General features: G+C 40.6%; 1 long non-coding RNA gene across 1 annotated transcript; it reads left to right on the top strand.

The window, feature by feature from the left end:
* The first annotated feature begins 336 nt into the window (after positions 1-336).
* LOC115294420 lies at positions 337-19,913 on the top strand. Its single transcript, XR_003909885.1, has 2 exons — positions 337-603; positions 19,777-19,913. It is a non-coding gene; the product is annotated as an uncharacterized LOC115294420 (long non-coding RNA).
* The last annotated feature ends 4,237 nt before the right edge of the window (positions 19,914-24,150 follow it).

Below are 24,150 nucleotides of genomic sequence, written 5' to 3'. Positions count from 1 at the left end.
ATGCAAGATATGGTAGGAAAGGGAATATGGTTTAAGGAGGAACATTTGGTCGGATGCTCAAAGGATTAGGTGTTGTTCCTGCAAAGATCTGAAAAAAACAAAAGTGACCCAGGTAGAAGCAGAAGATAAAATCAAAAGCAAACAGCAATATCTTTGTGCTAGTGGGCCTTCGATGATTCCTTTATCTTGATTCTCAATGCCTTTGTATAGTTTCCTGCCAAAATGAGTAGCACTAACTTGTGTAACCAACGTAACAATTCAGAAATAACGCCGTGTGACTTAGGAAACCAGGTCATAAAAGATACTGAGGCTTCCATCTTGCTCCCTTGGAGCGATCATTCTCGGGGAAGCCAGTTGTCAAGTTGTGAGGACACTCACGCGAGCGTGGGTGGGTCGGTGTGGTGAGGAACTAACGGATCCTGCGCAGAGCCAGTCAGTCTGCCAGCAGCCATGTGCGCGAGCCGTGGCGGAAATGAATCGTCTACCACCGGGTTAGCTTCCAGATGACTGGCGCCCAGACCAGTATCCTGACAGCAACTTCATGAACGACCTCAAGCCAGAACTTACCAGCTAAGTCACTCCCAAATTCATGAGCCACATGAGGTAATAATAAGTGTTTTATGTTTTAAACCACTACGTTGGGAATTCTTTGTTACATGGCCATTGATAACTAGTATAGCTAATGAGTTTGGTAATAGAGGTGTAGTGTGCTGTGACAAATACCTAAGTATGCTTTGGAACCAGACAGTGAAAAGATGGGAAGAGAAAAGAAGAGTTCAATACCTTCAACAGACTTCAGGTCGAAGCCTGATGGCTTTTGGAAGGCTGACTATGAGGGCTTAAAGCAGAAGGAAGGAAAAGAGATCCTTGATGTGTATTGGTAGAAAGTTGAGCAGCACGGTTACCCGCAGTTGCATGAAGTAGAAAATGTGGTTAAGGAATCAAGTGATTTAGCTAAGGAGATTTCCAGACATTTTTCTGATTAAAGCCAAATCTAAAGGAAAAATTGTTAAACAAAAAGAGACAGGACTTTAAAATGTATTTACAAATCCTCGGGGCCTCTGGGTGGTTCGGTCGGTTGAGCATGAAGCTTCAGCTCAGGTCATGATCTCATAGTCCATGAGTTCGAGCCCCGCATCAGGCTCTGTGCTGACAGCCTGGAGCCTGGAGCCTGCTTCAGATTCTGTGTCTCCCTCTCTCTGCCCCTCCCCCACTTGGGCTCACTCTCGCTCGCGCTCTCTGTCTCTCTCTCTCTCTGTCAAAAATAAATAAACATTAAAAAATTTTTTTAAATCCTAAACTTCTCCAGTTGGCAAAAATTAAATGCTAAAATTAAGAAATGGTTTCCAGGCAAGGGTAAAACCCAAGATCCTACATGGAAAACATAGTTTAATGATAAAGTCAAGGGGGTGGTGGTAAAGATAATTTTCCAAGACCAGATAAAGAACTAATGTTGTATTTCCTAGAACCTTCAATCAAACAGTAGATTTGCTAAGAAACCTGAGGTATTGTCTCTCAGCAACATCCGGGGAAGGCCAGGGTATCTTAAAGAAGTTTATGGTTGTGGATTTTATCTAAAGGTTTGAATTCCAATGGGATTCACAAGTAAACCACAGAGTTTTAAAAAGTATTATATTGGTAGAAACACTGACAACTTGGACTGAAAAGGATAGAGACATTACACAAATGAAAAGAACACCCCCCCCGAATGCTATTGATGGTAGCAGACTAAGAAAGTTTTGCAGCTGCAAACATAGACCACCTTTTGTGAGAAAGGAAAAATGAGTTAGAGAAAGGAACTAGGAGATCAGAGGTCAGAACCAAGAGCCATACAAATTTATTCCTGGACCGGTGTCAGACTAATCCCTAATAAGGGAACTTCCAGTATTGGTCTGACTGGGTTTCAGTGACTCCTGTGTGCCTCCAGTTTACCTTCCTTTTAAATGGTTACTCTAGGATCCCATTATTGTATGTTGGGCATGTAAGGCGGCAGGTAACGTATTGCTATAGTTCAAAGACCTTCAGATCCGGAGACTGAACTAGAAGAGCTGTATTTAAGCAATTATACCTTAAAAGCCTCATCTGCACTGGGTCCTTTATTTAGATGACACAATTCTTGATTTATTTAAATGTGTATTTATTTATTTTGAGAGAGAGAAAGAGTAGGAGAAGGCAAGAGAGAAAGGGGGAGGGAGAGAGAGAGAGAGACAGAGAGAGAGAGAGAGAGAGAGAGAGAGAGAGAGAGAGAGAATCCCAAGCAGGCTCCACTCGGTCAGTGCAGAGCCCAGTGCAGGACTCGATCTCATGACTGAGATCATGACCTAAGCTGAAATGAAGAGTCGGACACTTAACTGACTGAGCCACCCAACTGCCCCACGCAGGACTTTGAGCAGGTACTGTAACGGAGTGGGACTCTGGGTGGGGGCGGGGCACAGGGAGTATATTTTGCATGTAGAGAATATGTGGTCACTGTAGGACAAAGGGCAGGCTTTGCTGGCAGCCTCCCAGATGGCCCCCAGTGATTTCTGCTTCCTGGTAGTACCTTTCCCACAGTGAGAAGGACTGACTTTTATTATCAGCAGGATATTTTGGAAATGACAGTCTGATTACTAAGGCTGGATTATAAAAGCCATCGGAGTGTCTGTCTTGTCTTTTTCTTTTTCCTCTCTTGCTCTGGGGAAAGGCAGCCCCTGCAGCATGAGGGTACTCAAGATGCTCTCTGAAGAAGGCCATGTGGCAAGGGTGTAGGCCCCTTGCCAACTGCCAGTGTAGACGAAAAGCCTTTTGCCAATAGCTGAGTCAGTGGATCCTCCTGCCCCAGTGGAGCCTTTGAGTGATTGGGATCCCAGTGAGCATCTTAATGGCAATACATTAGAGGTCACAAGCCTCAACACCCCGGTAAACTGCCTCAGATTTCTGATCAATAGAGACTGTGATATAATAAGAATTATTGGTAAGCCACTATTTGGGAGGATTATGTGTTAGGCAGATACATATTCCAATATAATTTAAGGAGAAGCAGGACCAGTATAGTTGAAACACTGTGATTAGAACGGAGAGTGACGGAAGATGAATTTGGAGAGAAGCTTGTGGGTAGATTATACAGGAACTGCAGACGATGGTAAAGAATTAAAGTTTCTTATAAATTCAATTGAATGTCATTGAGAAGTTTGTTATTTTTAAGTTTATTTATTTTGAGAGAGAGCGAGAGAGCAGGGGAGGAGCTGAGAGAGAGAGAAAAAGTCCCAAGCAGGCTCCACACTGTCAGCACAGAGCCCAATGAGGGGCTCGAACTCACGAACCATGAGATCATGACCTGAGCCAAAATCAAGAGTTGGATGCTCAACTGACTGAGCCACCAGGTTCCCAGGCTGAGCCACCCAGGCTTCAAATGTCATTGAAGAGTTTTAAGCATAAGTAACATAGTGAGGAGAGAGAGAAACCAATTTTAATTGTTTATTAATTCATTTCAGAAATAATTATTAAATGCATATTTATAGCAGACATTGAACTAGGTGCTTATGATATAGTAGTGCACAAGGTACAAAAAAATGCCTCCAATATAGGGTTTATGTTTGAGTGTGCATGGCAATAACAAGTAGACAAGCTAAAAGTAAAACCAGGTAATTATAGATTCTGATTCTCTCTCTCTCTCTCTCAAAATAAATCAATAAACTTTAAATGCAGGGGATAACTACCAGGTTTCTGAACTGATAAGTATTAAGATCTGATTTGTACTTTAAGGCAGTCATTCAAAACTATATGAAGAAGAACTTTTAAGACTACTTTATATAAAATATATAAATAATGGATATGAAATCTATTAAGCATTCAAATTTATATTTTGGGGGGAACAGGAGGCAAAACCCGGAAGAGCAGTAGGCAGGTTTTGATCAGCGCTGGCTAGAGAAAATGTGGCCTGGGTTGGGCTTGTGGCAATCTATATAAGGAGAAGATCACGTGGATTCAGGATATATTTTGTAAATAGCTGTTGGAATTGCTGATGGGTGAGGTTGGGAGGGTGGTTTAGTGAATTGCAGAGTGCTTTCTTTGTAATAATTTAATGCCAGATGTAATGTTTTGCCTACATAATATGGCAAATATTTTAAATGCTTTAAAAATTAAAGCAGGGGCACCTGGGTGGCTCAGTCGGTTAAGCCTCCGACTTTGGCTCAGGTCATGATCTCATGTTCGTGAGTTCGAGCCCCGCATCAGGCTCTGTGCTGACAGCTCGGAGCCTGGAGCCTGCTTCTGATTCTGTGTCTCCCCCTCTGTCTGCCTCTCCCCTGCTCATGCTCTGTCTCTCTCTGTCTCAAAAATAAATCAAACATTAACAAAAATTTTAATTAAAAAATTAAAATTAAAGCAAATATAAATTAATTTTGTTTAGAATTGCTAAAGACATTTTATAATACCTCTTGAAATCATTCACAAGAGGAATTACTGATAGTAGGTAATCCTAGTTCTTTGAGCTTACCAAAGGTATCTAAGAAAAAAAGGAGAAAGCATATATGATCATGTGTAATAATAAATCCTACAGATAGAAAATGCTGTCAAGGTGTGATGCAGCAGATATAATGAGAATGCTTTTCTGAGGTGGACCTGTTTTTACTTAGAAATTAGATGTCAGACTTCTTCTTTGGACACCGTGTGTGTCTATATGTATTCATTCATTATGTATGTAGATATTTTATATACTTTGTAGGCACTCATATTTTTAGTATTTTTGCTATTGATCAGAAAGTCTCATTGCTTCCCTGTTTGCCTCTCATAAAATTAATTTTAGTGCTGTATTTTATAAGATCATCAGAGATATTTTCATTTCAAGGAATCCACCTCCCCCCCATTTTTTTCAAGGAAAAGAAAATTATTCAGTTCAGGTGATTTTTATATTTCTTAGATCCATTACAATATTTTCACTGATAATATGTATTTTGTCAGATTGCTGATAAATATCTGAAATATTAGATAGTATACTTTTTTCCAGGCATTTGTGTAAGATCAAGCAATCTTCCTTCTTGGCCGTTCTTCAGGGTGATTTCCACAACTCAGCCATGTGTGCGCACTGGCCGTTTCTCATGTTTCAGGTGAAGCGCATTGTGTTTAGGGAGCCATGGAGGCTGCAGAAGGTGTGTGTCCACTTAAAAGGCAATTGCCTTGTGGTAACACTTTTATCCCAGGCCATTCTTTACAAATGTAAGGCAGGACATGAAAGGAAAACCTCTGTTTGAAAATCTGGAAGCCCCCTGAAACTTGGGGTGTGGTATCACAGCCTCTCTTCTCATTTCCAATAGAAATCTGTTTGTGGGTTTTCTACGCGTAAAATGATGCTAACTTGACTGGTTCCTTGGCTCTTTCCTTTTCTTCCCCCGCCCATCCGCTTGTTGCTGTCAGGAACTCGCAAACTCTGTCTTTTCATGAATTCAGCTACCATCTCCACACCTTTACTTAATCTCATTTTACCCTATTCTTATCCATTCTTTCTGACCTTCAAAGCCCAGCTTGAGTATGGATGTACACCTGGTCACATGTTTATATGTGTACAAAGATACACAGGTGTAAGAATTTTTACGTACTGGTGAGTCTGCGGACAAATTGATTTCTCACACTTCCTTCTATCCCCCTAACCTAAACATTGCCTTCTTCATATTCTTTTTTAATCTCTCCTAGAATGAGGCCACACACCCAGCTTTCTTTACCACTCTTGTTTCTGAATAACAGCTTCTTAGCTTCCAGCCCTGGAGATTTTTATTACCACTTGGGAATAACAGAAGTTACTAGAGACGGATGAGAAGAGGAGGTTTTCTAGCAGCTCTGAGGGAATTGCTGCAGTACAGAACCGTGCCAGGGGCTGGAATATGTTCTCTGTGGATAAGAGCTATTAGTTAGGAGTTTCTTTCCTTTTTTTCCCTTCATGATAAATACACATGCAAAATAATGTGATATATATATATATCTTTATGTGCATATAAATTTGAAGAAAAATAGTTAACTTATTAGTTATGTAACCACAGTCTAGTTTAAGAAATAGAATATTGCTTGTTTCTTAGAAAGAAAGAAAGAACCAAACCCACGTGCCCTATCTCAACACATCCTGCCTTTCCTTCTAGGGTAACCAGCTGCCTGAAATTTGTATTTATAATCTACTCACTTTTCTGTGTAGTTTTATTACCCATACAGCAAATTGGCAAAGGCTCCAAATGTTCCAAAGGGAAAAAGCAGCACAAAATGTCATGTTCCCCTTAATGAGTTTTCCTTCTCCTGAGGACCTTTACCCTTGAAGTTCTTGCTGCCTCGGGAGTTCCTCAGTGCCTTCAAACAGAAGTTTCTTTTGTCTGGTTGGTTTTTATCTAGCCCTTCTAGTTATTCCGGATAGGACAGTGTGCTCCATCTGAGAGAGCCTGTCAACTCCAGAGGCCGAATCCTTCTCCTACTTAACTCCTAATATGAAAAGTACAGTGTGATGTGAAGAGAACTGAGCCCAGGCTGAGAGGTCTCCTGTATGAGCCAGCACTGCAGATGTTTAGAGGTCTGCCGCAGAGAGACGGGGAAGGGCATTTCAGGCAGGTGGAATCAGGCAAAGCAGCGAGGATGTGGCGTGGCAAGAGGTCACTGGGCAACTGCACAGAGCTTCTCCTCTGCTCCTTCCCTCTTTCTTCGGAGTGCTGAGGCTTGCCAGTTCCAAACTGTCCTGAAAACTTGAGTAGTATCCCTTCCTTTGAATTGGAGAATCAAAATCTACATTAAAGAAGGCCAAGGTAGTTAGCATATGAGCATGAGTTTCACTATCAGACTCTTTAAAAAAAAAAAAAAAAACTGCTCTTTCGCCTTGTCTCTCAAGCGTCTTGAGGTGCTGTAAGCCCCTCCCTGACTGGATTAACCTCTGATGTTAGATATGGCGATATCGTGGGTATCTCCAATGGACATACGTCGTGCTCGCCACAGGCCTCACTGTACCAGGGCCATGGTAACTTACTGATGATCTGCTGTGTGCCCATTACTCTGGGCTCAGAGAGCTCACCATCAAGTTATGGAGCCAAGATCTAAGTACATGAAAAGCCGATTCACTTTAACAGTGACTCATTAAGACCTGCTATGTCTGGAATGGCACTAATTCCTGTGAGACAAAAATAAATAGGATTTGAACATGTAGGCCAGGAAAGATGTACTAGAATTGCCTGGATGTAATAACAAACAAATAGAAACAGTAAAAATGGCTGTCGGCAGAAATTGAATAATCTATGATATCAACATCCATTGGGAATGGTACAAATAAGTCAACATTAGTTAATTCAGTTTGAAAGTATTCACATAGGTACATCACAGACACATGTTGCCTGGGAAAAACACATTGTTACCTTTTATATAAATTCAGACCACACATATATGTACACACATTTGTGCTACTGATGATGATCACTAATATTTATTTATAACTTACCATGGGCCCTTAAAAATACTTAGAATGTATTTTATTCTCAAAATAACCATATGAGTTAGACTCTATTATTATGCTCATTTTTTCACATGAGGAAACGGAGACGTTTAATGACTTGTTCAAAGTCACACAATTAAAGAGTCGCAGAGCTGGCTCTAGAGTCTGTCCCCTTCAATGCCGCGCTGCACTGGGGGGACTTTTATTCTTTAAATAGTGCATTATTTCTTAAAAAGAAAGCAGAAGAAAGACCTATAGCAAATTTGATATGATATTAAAATTTGCTTTAACTTAAGTGTCTCATATTAATTTTCTCTATTTTCTGTTATTTAAAATATGAAATGAATTGAAATTTTAAAAAAAGAAATGGAGCTTATCTCTTCTGGTAAAATAGATATCCATGAAATAAAAGCTGTCTTGGCGCAGTGGTATTGTTATAATTACCAAAATAATTAGAACAACTTGAATATTTAAAAGCATTATTACTAGGGCGCCTTGGGTGGCTTAGTCGGTTAAGCATCCAACTCTTGATTTCAGCTCAGGTCGTGATCTCACGGTTTGTGAGACTGAGCCCTGCTGCTCTCTCTCTCTCTCCCTCCTTCCCTCCCTCCCTCTCTCATTCTCTCTCCCTGTAAATAAATAAACTTCATACAAACAAACAAATAAAAGCATTACTACCTGGTACAGACACACTCCTGGAAAGTGCGTAAGACAAATACGTAGTACTTTTCTATATAAACAGACTGAAACAGAGAATTTAAGTAAGCTGCTAAGGCTGTGCAAGGACTAGTTGTTGATAAGCTGCTTTTGTTGCCTTATCAAATGATGATAATAATAGCATTCCTCTCCTTAAGAATAGTCCAGAAATACATTGGGCGTGAGAAAGTGCCTAGAGGGAAAGAAACACAAGGAATGAGCATAGCGTATCCGTTCTTTTATACGCCAAGAAGGATGCTTTTCTTTTTCCTTCTCTTTATCATAAATCATGAATGAAAATGTGGGGAATAACTTCAAGGTCTTTCCTGTCCCGCCACCAGGTCCACCACCACCGCATCACACTAGATGAAGCAATCTAAGACTTCATGTTTTCTTCTCGACCTGTGCTGTTCAGTGTGCTAACCACTAGCCACATGGGGCTACCGAGCACTTAAAATGTGGTTGATATGACTGAGGAATTGAAATAAATTTTGTCTAGTTTAAATTTAGAAATGAACCACAGATGAAATATATTTTTATTAACTGCAACTTTATCATCATGAAGACACTTCACTATGACATTTGCTTCATTTCAGATACTATTGTTGCATCAACGTGTGCATGTCAGACTTGTTTCTACTTTTACACATAAATACATCACCAGTCAAGTCAGATGTAGTCAGATCTAGTCAGTGTCAGTGGATTGATTCAGTGTGAATGGTTTTTGTATGCCCAGATGTAACAATGTGTTGATTTGAATATTTTATGCAAACAGCACAAATTACAGTGATACCGACAATGCACAAGTCATTTAATTCCACATTAATATGGAACTTTACCTACTCCAGTGTAGCTTTGTAAATTTTCTTTCCCGGTCATGTACTTCATGGAATTATTTGTACTTGATCACATCCTGTGTCTTAAATACTTAATTTTTCCCATAACGCTGTCATCCCCTCCCCAAAAAGTTTATTTTGAAAGCTTAATATGAAAAGAATTTAGGGGCCTATCAAAATGAGACCTGGCTCAACAGTCCTTTTCCTCCTCCTTGTTCAGCCATACAAGGTAGCTGGGGTTAGACACACATAACAGGGTTAGAAATTCCCCATGTAGACTCTGGCAAGGGTAAGAAACCAAGTGGCTTTACATACCACAAAAAGGGAAACTAGAAGTTTGGGCGTGACAGGTGTGCGTTCAGAAAGGTGGAGAGAACTCCATGACCCCGGATCTATGGAAGAGAATAGCTTCTTCTTCCTAGGAACTCCTTGTCCTAACTAAGCTGGGAGATGGGCCCTGCTCCCCACCTCTTAGCCGTGATTTAATAAAGATACATAGTAATTTACTTCTGGCTTGTCTTTCACCCCCGTACGTACTCTAGAGCAGTAGAAAGCTCAGAATGTCCAGGGCTGCATGTTTATAGGTGAAGAGCTCTCATCTATGTTTCTCTGGGGCTGTTAACAACTTCCCAGTACCAAATGAAGGTGACTCATGCTCAGTGGCCCTCATCACAGACTATCCTTCACCTTCTGTCTCACCCCCAGAAAGGACACAGACAGCTCTGTGAGTGGCACCTGTGTGTGATTATGTGTGTGGTATCTTGGCCGACTGTTGGACACTATGGACCCAGGGTGGTAGTAGTGGTATAGGCCTTCTCTCTGCTCTCCTTTCCCAGATGGGGAAAGAGTAAGAGAAAAAGGGAACAGAGAAGAGGTTTTAGCAATAATAGAATGGGAAGGAGAACATGCTCTTTACTGGCTTATACTACATCTTCAAGGAGTGTGCAAGTTATTCTCTGGCTACTGGATGGTAACTAGACTGAAAACTAGGGCCATGGTAATTCACCCTTGGCCAAGGCCAGCTCTCATCCCCTCACATCCCAGCTCTAAAGAAAATCATGCACAGATATATTCTCCTAAACACAGAGATTTTTTAGACTTGTAGTAGTGTAAGTAGCTGGTGGCCATAGAATAGGGTAGGCCTTGGTTGGGGTATATGTATGTTGGAGGTTGGGGTGGTAAGGCATTGCTTTGGTGGACATTGAGCCAGCTAGGACAGAGACTAAGAACAAGGTGGATACTGCTTAGAGGTCTGTTGTATCAGCATTTCTGGGAAATAACTGATGAGACAATGATTTCTCCCCATTGGGTGGGTACCTTGAAGTGGGAAGTCTCTCTGCAGAGTCTTTTCATTAGGCCTGCCTTGGTGACATCATTGTGGAGCCCAGGATCCTGTCAGGCATCAAAAGTGAACATGTTAATGGTGAAGACGCACAGTTTCTAGGGGGAGGGTGCAGAGATAGGGCAAACAGTAAGGAAGAGGCTAGGTGTAGAATAAATGGGAAAAGAAGCAAAAGAATGAAAAAAGAAAAGAATGGACCAGGTTGTTGGAAGGAATAGAAATGGTCCCAGCATCCATCATCATCCCTCTTTTCTCTATAGACATACACACCCCTGATTCAAACCCTCTCGCCTTGTGTGTGACCAGGGCACTGTAGAGCACAGTGATGCCATCTTCCCAAAAGTGTTCATGGACTTTTCCTCGAGCACAAAGGAAATGTCTGCCTGGATGTCCTGAAGCATGGCATTGCCCTTCCTGGAGAAGGATACTTTTGTGAATTCTGTTCACCATGCCTGATGATTATGTGAAGATATCATCCTTAATACCAACAGTTAAGTCGTCAGAGTGGGGTACCATATTGGGATCTTCACTGACTAGGCAGCAGATGTCTTTTTTTAAATGTTTATTTATTTTTAAGAAAGAGAGAGAGAGAGAGAGAATGTATAAGTGGGAGAGGGGCAGAGAGAGAGGGAGAAACAGAACCCGAAGCAGGCTCCAGGCTCTGAGCTGTCAGCATGGAGCCTGACACAGGGCTCAAACTCATTGACTGTGAGATCATGACCTGAGCTGAAGTCAGATGCTTTACCGACGAGCCACCCAGGCACCCCAGCAGATGTCTTTCAAGGACACGTACAACTCATGGTCCACAGGTGAATCCTGTACCTTATACAAAGGATTCAGCCCCAACTCAGCCCAGTGAAGCCTAAGTAGTCAATGTCAGCAAATGAGTCCTCATCCTGAACCACTTTTATGTCATCTACTCAAAGCGTTGAAACAGTTGAAGGACAAAGTAGAACAGCTACAGAGAAAGATTTTGAAGAGGTTGCCAGAGGGAGGCAAAGGAGGTGACGGGGTGTAAAGGTCCCCATGAAAGCTGTAGGGAAAAGGAAACACAAAAACCAGTGCTGGTCTCTAGGCCAAGACAGGTAGAGTGCGTAGGGGCAGGGTAGTTCCCCCTGGCTCCATTCCAATTTTTCATCCTGTCCTCTTCATCTTTCTCCTGTCATGGACCTGGTGAAGCAATCTCCAGTTCCTAAACGGAATAGGATAGCCTATGACCCCAGAAGACATTTTTGTGCTCTTAGTAACATACTTAATAATAAGGTACATTCATCAGCTTATTTGGTTCTCTCAACCCGAAGTCCAGAGAAACTGAGTTAGGTCATAAACGGAGAAGACGGAACTAGAGAACAAAAGATGTACTTTCCTGTGAGCTCATGGACCAAGGCTATCTCTGCGAGGGACAAGTGCTGAGTCACATGGCAGGATACACCTGGCTTCTAGGTCTTCCGTTGGGAGACTGGATGTGCACATAGAAGGTGGCTAGAAAGTGACATCCCCGATGAAATGGGGGCCTCGTCTAGGTCTGCCTCTAACAGTGTTCCCCCTTCCCTGACCGATGACCACATGAGACAGCAGAACAGTCCTCAAAAGCAGTAGAGTCCTTTCTTTTCAGTCAGGAAAGTTTTGTCAGATTTTTCAGCCAACACCAAGGTTGCATGATTCCAGACGGCCTCATTCATTCACGTTTTACAAAATGGTGCCCCAAGAGGTGAGCTGACCTAAAATAAGAATGAGGATTCCTAGAGTCAGGTAACCTCAAGTCATAAGCACCTAATACTAGGACAACTATGACGCGTAAATGGTCTGGCACTTTGTTGATGGAGTGAACGCCAAGGCCTTAAAGCCCAACTGATGGGACCACAGATTTCTTTCTCAAACCTGGACTTGTCTAAAGAGGTTTTTAGGGGACACCTCAATCCTGAGATCTTCCATTAAGAATTGAAATCAGGGGCGCCTGGGTGGCTCAGTTAGTTAAGTGTCCAACTTTGACTCAGGTCTTGATTTCACAGTTCATGAGTTCAAGCCCCACATCTGGCTCTGTGCTGATAGCTCAGAGCCTGGAGCCTGCTTTGGATTGTGTTTCTCACTCTCTCTCTCTCTGCCCTTCCCCTGCTCGCTTGCTCTCTCTTTCTCAAAAATAAATAAACATTAAAAACAATCGAAATCAACTTTTCAGACTCAGGACATAGGCCAAGGAGACTTTGCATCTATTTGGTTGCCCAATAGGATAACCACTAGGCACATGTGGTAATTAAAATTTTTAATTAATTATAATAAAGTAAAATAAAAAATTCAGATCCTCACATTGACTATGCACATTTCAGTTTCACAATAGCTACATGTTACTAGTGTCTATCTTATTAGGCAGTGCAAATAGAGCATTTTCTTCCTCACATAAAATTCTGTGAGACAGTGAACTTCTTTTAGTCCTAAAATCCAAATCGCAGTTAGCCTTTTATTTCACTGTGGTCATCACGACAGCTTTGGGTTTCATGAAGAAGGCCAAATGAGCCAGTAGGGAGGAGCAGATCCTTGGCACAGCCCTGCCAGCAGGAGAGGCTGGAGGGGCCAGACTTGAGCAGTCAGTGGCTGAAACTATTAGGACAGAAGAGGGGGAACCCCCTGGAGACGAGCTCTGTGGACAGTCTTTGAGAGGAGGCAGTGATGGATTCCCTAAGTTGCAGAGTTCTCTGTGGAAGTAACTTCTCTATCGAGTCTTCTGCCTTGCACTGTCACTAGAGAAAACGTCCATTTGGGTGAATAGCATCTTTTGATTATCTGGTGAGCACAAAAATGAGCTTATCTGATAGCAAAATTGTGTAGATTGTCAAATTGTCTTTCCCATCCACAGAGAATATGCGAGGAGCGATACCTATCACCTGTTCTGCATGTCAAGAAACAGCGAATAGAGCCACATGAACTGTAGATGCAGTCCATAAATTAAAAGCACTTGACATTTTCTATAACATATCGCAATGATATGAATCATCCACTGTCCAGTAAATGGGGTACTCTGAACATTTGCATTCATTCGCTGAGCTGTCATAAAAGACAGAGTGCTGGAATTGTTACTTCTAGTTCTAATTCTGAGCATTAGACACTTGGGAAGCGGGCAGGCTTTGCTCACGTAGCCCATAGCAGGTCTCTGCATGTGAGCCGCCCTGAGCATCTTTCTACGCTCTTAGTGTGCTTTTCAATGAGTGCTAAAGAAATGCTTTAGGAGCTGGAGAAAGCTGTCAGATCCCCTGCGAGCTTAAACGAACAAGCTCACCAGAACAGAAAGGCAGAAGGAAATCTGTTCATGAAGGGGCACACTTGCTTTGGCTTGCAGCTGTCAGGAAGGGAGGGAGCTCCCGTGCCAGCAGCAAAAATGGGCTCCTCCTTCAGCTGCTTAATGATGATTTTCTTTAAAAAGTGCCGTTTTCTTGGGCATGCCCAGTTAGACACTTGAGAGAGTCTTTCACCAGAAAGAATTTGCTTTGTCTTGAAATTGCTTCTGATAATATGCAGACCCTCCTAAACAAGTAAGGACTTTCTGGAAACTCTCACACCTGACAGTTGCTCCGTTTCCTATTAGGGCAACCTGTGGATGTGTGTATCTCTGTCAGGATGTGATTGTCTCCCGTGCTCTCGGCAGACCAAGACCACCACCTTTAAAACCACCCCCAAATCCCAAAGTACGCTTTCCTTTTTATGCCCAGCAGAGCATAAAAGAGGATGGCAGAAAGTATGATTTTCTTCCCAATAATCAGATTCATACACCTTGTAAATCATGTGTTCCTTCTAGTTACCTCCTTCTCATTCTCTTTTCCTCGCCCCCCTCATCTGCTGTCTGGTAATGTCCGAGTACTCCAGAGACCCGTCCTTGAGCCTCCCTAAGTGATCGCCTCCTTCAGGTGATCTCATCCAGGCCCATGACCTTAGGCCCCTTGTATATGCTGCTGATTCCTATATTCAAATCTCCATCCCCAGACGATACCTGAAATTTAACTTCAGACATCCCCCTCAAGAATGTGGTCCACCCAAAGCATGCCTCATCTCGGTTAATAGCAACTCCGTTCTCCATGTGCTCAGGCCAAAAGCATTAGTCATTTTGAATCAACCACTGAGGTGCTGGTAAATATTTCACAATCTACTCTTAAGGGGAAATAAAAAAAAAAAGTGTGTGTGTGTGTGTGTGTATTCATGTAGATATATATGTGTATATAAATATAAATGTGGGTACGTGTGTAGTTATCTATATTTGTTGAGTTTTCCAATTTCTACTGTGTAAATGTTCTCATCACGGCTGGTTTCAATGTGACCATTGTGACCTCACAAGCGATGGCACAGTCCGCTCTCCTAAACTGCCCTGAGCTGGCTGTAGCACAGCATTGGGCATTTACCTCTTCCTTTCACATCTCACATTTAGCACAGATGTCAATCCAATGGACTCTGTCTGCAAACCACACCCAGACTCCAGCTTGTTCTCAGCCCCTGCGCTGTGCCATTCATGTTCAAGTCCCCATCGTCTCTCCTCTGGAGTTCTGCAGTAGCCCCTGAACTGATCTCTATATAGTTTATTGTGAGCCAGAGGGATCCTTTTGAAAGATAAATCATGTCGTTCCTCTGCTCAGAACCTTCTAGGAGCTTTTATTTCACCAGATGATGTAAAAACTATCAAAAGCTACTCGAACTCCATGTCTATCTTATTTTTTGGTTTTTCCTCATCATCTTTTAATATAGTTATTTTGCTTATTTACCATCTGTTTATCTGCTTTCCCATTCTGGAATGTTAGATGCCTGGAACCACAGATGTTTTTTCCCTTCTCTGAAGTCCCAGCCCCTAGAAGAACAAATAGACGCATAGTAAGCATTTGGTACATAAATTGTCGAATGAAGGGATAGATTGTTAATGAAGCCTACATCTTGACTACTTTGACTTGCTGCTCCTCTTGCTACCCACCCTGGTTCCCCGGCCTTCCCTGCCCTTGACCGTGGTGTTCCTGCCTTAATTCCTGCCTTACTCCCAAACTGGATCACCATGTCTCACTTCTTTAGACCTCACATTTGATGGGTCAAGCCCTGAACCTCTCTAGCCCTCACCCACTTCCAGCTCTGCTAGTTTTGGTGTATCTCATTGTCAGCCACAACCTGGTGTAATACATAGAATGTTCCTTTTCAGCCACCTCCCAGCGTAGTTTAGAAACCTACCCCAAATGAATAATCATATAACCCGTTTGCCCTTCTGTATTTGATACCATGAAGATCACCAAAAAGTAATAACTTAGATGAATGCTTATACTTATGTATTAAGCAAGTATCCATCATTATCCGGTGCAGGTGCATAAAAGGACTGGTAAATGATCAGAGTCATGATAAATAATATTTATGGAGCTCTTACCATATGGGGGACACTTTGCCTTGTCTTTCCACATCTTTTCATTTCTACGTTTGTCGACTTTGCTCAAGAATTTGAAAGTCTGAAGTAGCTTTTCAATCAGAATCCTTGTTGTTACCTCTTTTCTTTTCAATTCTGTTGTTCACACTGTAGTCTTCCTAACTCTTAAAAGTATTTTAAAATATCCCTGAGCCTTATCACCATACTTAATAAAATCCAGACTCATTATCACCATTTAATGATAATATTCAACATCAGTGGGTACTTACTGTGTTCAAGCCTTGTTTGAATGCTTTATGTATAATTATCATATTGAATGCCTTCAACAATCCAGTGTGGTAGAAAAAGAGGCATCAAGAAGTTCAATGTTTTGATCAGTGTCATGCATTTAATAAGTGACACATTTGAGATTCGAACCCAATCACTTAACCACTTTGCTATCCTGTTCACCAAATGAACTAACTGGCCAAAGCTACCACCTCAACCTCATTTCCTACCATACCTTTCACCTAGCAAACTCTGTGCTACTGACATCCAGACTCACCTCCTGCTCCTCCGCAAACACTTGAAACCTCATGTCCTTCTCAGGAAGGCTTCTCCCAACCCCCCAGTCTAAAGAGAAAGCCTCTCTCTCATAGTATCCTGTGCTTTTCCTTATGAACATTTTGCTTGTTTGTTTACATATTCATTCTCTCTGACCACCACATATTTATTTTATTCACACCTGTCTACCTAGAACTCTTCCGTTTCCTAATAGACATCTGTAGAATCCATTCATTAGAATTTAGTGTTCTTCAATCTTCACTACAAACTCTATGGAAGTACAACAGTTCACGGACAGAGATAGTAAATAACTTGCTCAAGATCTCAGAAGTCCTAAGAGGCAGAGTGTAGGTTGGAACCCCATGCTTTTTGGTTGCAGAGAATCAGCCAGCTATGTTGCTCCCAAGGTGCTCAGGATTTAAAGACCCTAAACAAGGAGATTACTAAAGCAGCTGGCAGATGGGCTTGATAATCTCCTCTATAATTATCTGCAAATTTGTAAACCTTGAAGTGAAAACTAAATCCTCCCTACTCAGGTTTCTTTTGAGAGTAATGACTGAATGACCAAATGGAGCCTCATCTCGGGGGCTGCACTGAGCAAATCACGGCGCAAGGAGGCAGCTAATTGCTGAACTTGATTGCAACTGCTAATCACAGTCATAGGGAAAAAAGTGTTGGGAATTAATTAGGCAAGGACCTTCCGAACAGCAGCAGGAAGCCTCCAAGTGACCTTTATTTACAGTCAGTTAAACAGACGTGTGACTAAAAATGCCAGGGAGCAAATCAGATTATTAATATTGATTGCTTAAAGAAAATGAATAATTTAGAAGCCGAGTCAGAATAAATATCCAGTGACAGAGATGAAAGAGCACAGCACACCACATTTCTAACGTTCATCCGTCATGCAGCAGTGTCCCCTGCTCGGAAACGGAGAATTTTCACCCTCACAAAGCACAATTAGTTTCATGACCCAGCATGATTGCCACTAGGAACTATTCTCATTCAGCCAAGCATGGGGGAAATCCAGGGTGTTGAACTAAAGCTTTTGTCAACACTTTGCATGGTAAACTAATTACAAGTTCACAGAAGGTTTGCTTTCTGATTTTTATCAATAAATCAACCCAAAGGAGTTGGGTTGCATTTTCTGTTCTTGCTGAGCAACGCTCACAGGTTTTGCTTCTTGAGGACCATATATCTTTTGTGGTGCATATGTGACAGGTTTTCAACAGTGAGGGCAAAGGTTGCAGATTGCTTATAAGCAAAGATTTTCACAGGCTGTATCCAACTTCTCATAAAAGTGGTCTTTTATATACTGGAATCAGTTTCTCGCCACACTTCCCCAGCACCATGCCTCTGCCCTAACTCCATCTGCTGATAAGACAGATACAGAAAATGTATTTATAGCAAGAGTTTGACTAGGTGCTTTTGAATTACAAGTTTTCTTTAACCAGTGATTGAGATTGTGAAGCGATGCTTAAAGGTTTAAGTTATTCTTCAAGTTATACCCTCCTCTATCTGGAAATACTGATTAATTATCTTAGTTGGGCATCATTCCAATAATTATGTTCTAGGGCAGTAGATATTAATAGTTTTGCCAAAGTAGAAGCATCTCAGAACTACCACAGTAGTGGAGAATCCAGGCATATTTCCTTTGAATAGGGCTCAGAGAAATTAAGCTCTGTTGCTATCAGATTAATGTAGCAAATTAACTAGCCATGTTCTAGGCAGCCACAATTTCTATATGACAGTAAACATAATTTGTAAACCAATCAATAAAGCAAGTCAAATCATTCATTTTCTGTATCCAGCACAGACATTAGTATTCATTTATGCCTATACTAATTTATGTCATCCATGTCATGTACCAACTATAGATATTAGCATTATCTCATACATATATAAGAGAAATAGATGCTGAGATGAAATGTTCTCCATTTGGACACTGTGGACAGAATTGAATTGTCCCCTTTTAAATACACCTGTTCGAAGTACATCCCCTTAGTTCTTGGCCATAAAATATCTAAAATGTATTTCTGGATAAGCTCCCTAGGTGGTCCGTCTCCCTGCAGTGGGGAAGGAGCCATAGCAAGCCTCGGTGAGGACTGAGATCATTTCACATGTGAGTTATTGACAGGCATTCATCTCATTCTCTCGCCTGTTAGACGTTAGCAAATATTGCCCAGGTAATTGATCTGACTGTAGGTGAGACCTAAACCCAGCACACCTGTGTTCTTCTAGTCGCAAAGGATGGCCACTAACGGCAGGAAGATTGCATCCAGCATGGCTGATGTCTTCCAATCAATGTCTGGTTGCCGATTTCAGCACTGATGAGGTGTCTGTCAAACACGAAGGCATTCTCGCTTCTCTGTTAGAGATATGAGTTCACAGTAACAGTGGGCCTACGCTAAAGGAACTAGTTGATTGATTATTTCACAATAACAGGAATTACTACTGCTTTTGACCTGTCCAGGGGAATAATGGGAGGAAGGTCATCCAATCATGCATCCATCCTGTTATATGGACTTTTCTTTCTCATGAGAATTTAAATTAATATAGCACTCCCGGTGGAGGGGGATAAAAAGGTCATGTAAAAACCAGACTCTTCAATCTTCTATGGCCAAACACTCGAATGCCAGCACTGCTGACCGATAATCTTCTGAAGGAAGAATTCTCCTTCACTTGGTGTATTTCAGTGAAATAGAAACCAGTAGAAGAGTTTTCTTTACCTTACACATTTGAAAAATATCATCGATAGGCTATGTTATACCATTTTTTCTAGTATCTTTTCCCTGGATGTTTTCAATTAGCATGTTGTTAAAAAAAAAAAAAAAAAACTTGCAAAGCTGATGCTCCAGGAGATGCAACGGCAACAAAATGCAGAGAGCTTTAATTAAATGCCAGCATAAAGCCTTAATCACGTTCGATGTTAACGTAATAGTTTTTAGTGAGGTGTGCTAACTGGCTCAGGTAGCTGGCAGGTGGGTTACCGCAAGTCATTCGCTTGTGAGGGGATTTTATGGGCTCTAGTTTACATCTAGACGCTAGCACACTGACTGTGGCAACCTCTCCTCCCCAAAGCAATTCTCATTTTTGGAAAAAAAAAAAAAAAGACAAACCGTGCAGAATTATGGCCTCTCATTTAGATTCCAGAAGCCTACCTAAAATGGGACTAGGCTAAGAAGTGGAACACAGCTTTTCTGATTCTTTCTCTTTTTCCAGGCACCAGAATGAATCAGGTTCTTTGGAAAGGCACTAATATGCAAATGCGCATCTTTTAATACATGAAAGTTAACATTAAATACATGACTGTGTGTTATTCACAGACTTCTCCCTTTTGCTACCAGAGGATAGTGATTTTCACATTAATTGTATGTCATTTGTAATGGGAATGCCTGGCTTTACATGCAGATGTGCCCTGTTCCTTCTCACTGTGGGAAGCAAGTACTGTGATTGCAGTAATTCCTGGTACCAGATTATAAAAGCAGCATCTTTAGAACTCGTAAATGTGCTGCTTTTATTTTATCCCTTTGTTTATATACAGATTAAAACATGATCCCCCATGGCTGAAGCCTGCAACTGAATAGAATGTTCTGAGGCTGCCACGGAGCCGTGGAGCAATGCTTGAGTGACTTGGGAACAGAGTCAACACCTGAAGAATAAATTTTCTCCTTGATCTTTCACCATGGCCTGGAATGTTTTTTGGTAAATGTTGAGAAGACACAATAAAAATGAGACTATTTAATGAGCAAAGACATGTATGTAGCTAGACACTATACTGCCTACTGCAGGGAAGAAAGAGATTTCAATATTACTTGCAGGAAGCGGGGGTAGGGGATATTATCCATATAATTAATTTCGTCTTAATTTGCTTAGCTTTCTGTAGAAGATCATCAGATTGAAATTGCAATATGTTTCTTTGTCTTTTTTATCCCCCTGAAGTCTCAGCATAATTCAGAACAAGGGAAGGGCGATTCTTTTGCACTTGGCATGCAAGTCACAGTCTCCTTCTTGGGTTCCAAAGGATTCCTGGTCTCCAAGCTCCAGTACACAGCTGCCGCTGCATATGTTGCTGCTAAAAACTAAAACTTGCTGAAATAATCATTCCCTATGTTTTTAAGAGGCTGTGTTTAAAGTCCTACTTGACACATCTCATTTCTTTAGGGAGCTTGAATTCGTATTCAAAAACGAACGAACGTATAACAGCAGAGCCAATAAAAACCTAAGATTTTTTTTCTTTCAGTTCAATGTTGAATATTCTGAACAACCCTTAGAATCACTAATTATCAGAATGCTTTCAAGCCTGAGGCACTATACATACTTGAGTTTCTAAAATGCAAAATACAAATAGAAATTAACACTGTAGAGTGAATATAAAATATGGATACTTTTCCATATGCAGGATTTAAAACTATAAATGTTCTGCGCCCACACACAAAACTGGTACCACTTAGATTTGAAGCCATTAGAAGCCTTATTCATTTTTTTTCCTTCTATGATCTTGCTCCTGATTATTTCTAGCACCTTTTCAAATAAAAAGCAAAAGTAGAAAAATAAAATTTCAGCTGCTTCTAGCATATAGAATCCACACCATTTACCCTTAGATATGATGGTATGTGAGATCCCTTTAAAAGGTTGAGATACCTCTAAGCCTAGATGTCCATGGACTTCCACTTCTTCTATTATGTGTAAATGAGACCGTAAAAACAGGTGCCTGCAAGGCGCAGTTAGCTAAGCGTCCCAACTCTTCATCTGGGCTAGGCCACGATCTCATGATTCGTGAGTTCAAGCTGTGCATGGGGATCTGGGCTGCTGGTGTGGAGCCTGCTTGGGATTCTGTCTCTCCTTCTCTCTGCCCCTCCCCCACTTGGGTGAGCTCTGCCAATCTCTCTCTCTCTCTCTCTCTCTCTCTCTCTCTCTCAAAAATAAATAAACTTATCAGTAAAAACATAGCTGCCAAGCAATAATTTGTGAAGTTAACATAGAAAAAGAACTGTTTGGACCCAGCCAGCATCTCCATAAATTTTAAAGTTAGGTTGCTGTGAAAGAACATTATTTCTGAAAATAAAAAGCTTTGTTATCAGCATCCCTGAGAGGTGAAACTTAAAATATAAGTTAATGGAAGATAGGCTGGGCAGAATTCACTGATAGCCTGAAGAGCAAATTATCATTTAAGGTTTCCTACCTTTTTCTTCAAAAAAACATTCTTAATAAATAAGGATACCAAGGCAATTTTCTCAAAAGCCTCAAGCATATTTTATGGTGTCGCTTTTTTTTTTTTTTTCCTCCAACTTGGTTTATACACCCCTTTTGGATTTCTGGATTGTCAAATAGAAAGAGGAAGCATTTCTTAATGAAAAAATGTTCTAAATGTGGTTTTAACCCAATAATCATTACCAGCTTGAATTTTGAAGGCTCTAAAGATTTTTGTTTTTATGGTTGGGAGAAAGAGGACGGGAAAGAAGTTGCATTTGAACAGTTCAGTGGTTTTGTAAATAAGATTTATGTTTAAATTTGAATGCAAAGTGTGGGAAATTTAAGGTAGGATGGAATTCAGTAATTACAGAGTCTCCTTTTAGCTAAGTTTTAATCAGCATGGAAGAAGATCTGCCTTTTTGTGGTTTCACTGTATTCAGATGATGTCAGCAGATTCTTAGGCAGGAAAATAGATACATGTTCTTTTGATATTTTCCTTGGGAAAGTTGGCAGTATATCCCACAGGGAGGATATATTTCATCTTGCCTAGTTAGTAGCCCCTAGAGACACAGGAAGTCACCAGAATATCTGTTATTTGATTATTATATAACCATTCAGTTTCTGAATAATTCAATGCTTTAAAGGTTTTCTTTTAGAAAGGTTATGAGTGTGGCAAATATAAAGTAATTTTTAAAAAAAATCTCTTGTTATTAAGTGCTTAAAGGTTAAAAAAAAAAAAGCTCTCTATGACTTGACTCATTTGGCTTTTCATAAATAAAACTTAGACTGACCAGATACTTTTCTACCAACATGTCCCTAACAATTCATGTGGACCATGTTGGCCATGTCATAATCCATTTTATGTCCATGGTTGATTTTCAGTATATTTATCTTCCTTTACCAAACCCACTGAAAAGTAATTTCAATTACTATGGTTAGAAAGTTTATATAGATGAACTTCCTTTAATCTTTTTGTTCAACTATCTTAATAGAAAGTTCTAGTAAAGAATGTGAAATCCAAAAAAAAAAAAAAAAACCTTAGAATACCAGATACAGCCAACAAGCACTAAATGGAATTAAATTTTACATAGAATTAATTATCTTGGATAAAGATTACTGCTCAAAATGCCTACAATTCTCAAAAAGAAATTACAGATTGAGAGCACTATTCATCATTATTTAGCATAGCTAAGAAAAATACTTTATATAATGTTTAATCACCCCTATTGAGGTTATGACAGAACTATTTATAAAACCTTTTACTGATATCATAAGTCGAGAGGAAAAATATGTTTTAAAAATATAGAGCCAGTTGGCTAATTGATGGCTCATGTGGAAGTTTGGATAAGAAATAACACAGAATGGGGTATTAGTCCTGCAGATAATACAAGGAAGACTGTAATGTATAGATCGTGAGGTGACACCACCCATTAGACTTGACTGATCACTTGTGAGAAGCAAGAGACCAGAAACCAACAGTGACTTCAGATTTGCCAGCCCTTAGATTTGGGCTGCCAAAAGGAATGTGGTTATAGGAGTAGAAACAGGGGAAATGGGAATCTTTGGATACTGTAATGAGTTCAGCTTGGAATCTTTAGAGTTTTCCAGGTTAGGATAGCTAGATGAGAGATGGGAACAACTGAAAGCTTAAAGATTTTGAGGCTGGAAATACAGATGTGGGTGTTATCTACATTCCCATCCATATCTACTGCTTAAAAATAAGAAATGAATGTAGATTAAAAGAAAAATTATTTATAATCCTGAAATAACCACATAATAATAGAATAATACATTTCCAGTCTTTACACACGTATGTATGTGTGAATTTGCTTTTCAGCCGCTCACTTGCATGGGTAACTATTCTGTTTAGAAAACTTGTAAGCGGGCAGGCAAGATGTTTTAACATCATCACTGTTCCAAAGCCTTAGAGTTAAAAATTTACTACCTCGTGACCAAATTGAGGTAAGGAAAAATAATAAACGAGGAACACCCATGCAAATTCTAATATGTATTAAGTGCTAGTTAATAAGGGATTTCAGGAAGGGGGTTGGTTTTTGGAGGGTTTTTTTAGTGCTCCTTGTTTCAAAGAGGATTTGAAGGGAAGAAATGCATTTAGAAAACGCCTCTGTATCTTACGTTAATATGCCAAATCAGAATTGTCTTCCGCAAGTTTGCTCCTCTTCAGTGTCTGACATGGTTGTAACCAAGTTAAAGCAAATGCAGATTTGGATGATCAAATAACTGTTCGTCAAATGAAATGTCTTTTCTCAGAGAAGAGAGCTTGCTCTGGGTTGATAGGCATCACGGTTTGGGTGTTCCCCCTTTTGGACCTGTGATGACACCATTAGACATGAGACCCTCACAGCGCTAAGTTTCAGAGGCTTTACACCAAATTGCATTTCTCTCTTAGGTCTTTTTTTAAAAAGGTTTTTTTTTTTAAATGTTTATTATTTATTTTTGAGAGAAAGAGAGACAGAGCACAAGCAGGAGAGGGGCATGGAGAGAGAGGGAGACACAAAATCTGAAGCAGGATCCAGGCTCTGAGCTGTCAGCACAGAGCCTTATGCGGGGCTTGAACTCACAAAACTCAAGATTATGACCTAAGCTGAAGCTGGACGCTTAACCTACTGAGCCACCCAGGTGCCCCCCTGCTAAGGTCTTAATGCAAGTACATGAGAAGGGAAGAAAAATTACTCAGGAAAGAAAATGGTCTGTAAATAGA

This window comes from Suricata suricatta, chromosome 6 (assembly GCF_006229205.1).
Source record: "Suricata suricatta isolate VVHF042 chromosome 6, meerkat_22Aug2017_6uvM2_HiC, whole genome shotgun sequence".
NCBI classification, from domain to species: domain Eukaryota; kingdom Metazoa; phylum Chordata; class Mammalia; order Carnivora; family Herpestidae; genus Suricata; species Suricata suricatta.
The sequence above is the reverse complement of the archived record's forward strand: the minus strand, read 5'-3'. Positions and strand labels throughout refer to the sequence as shown.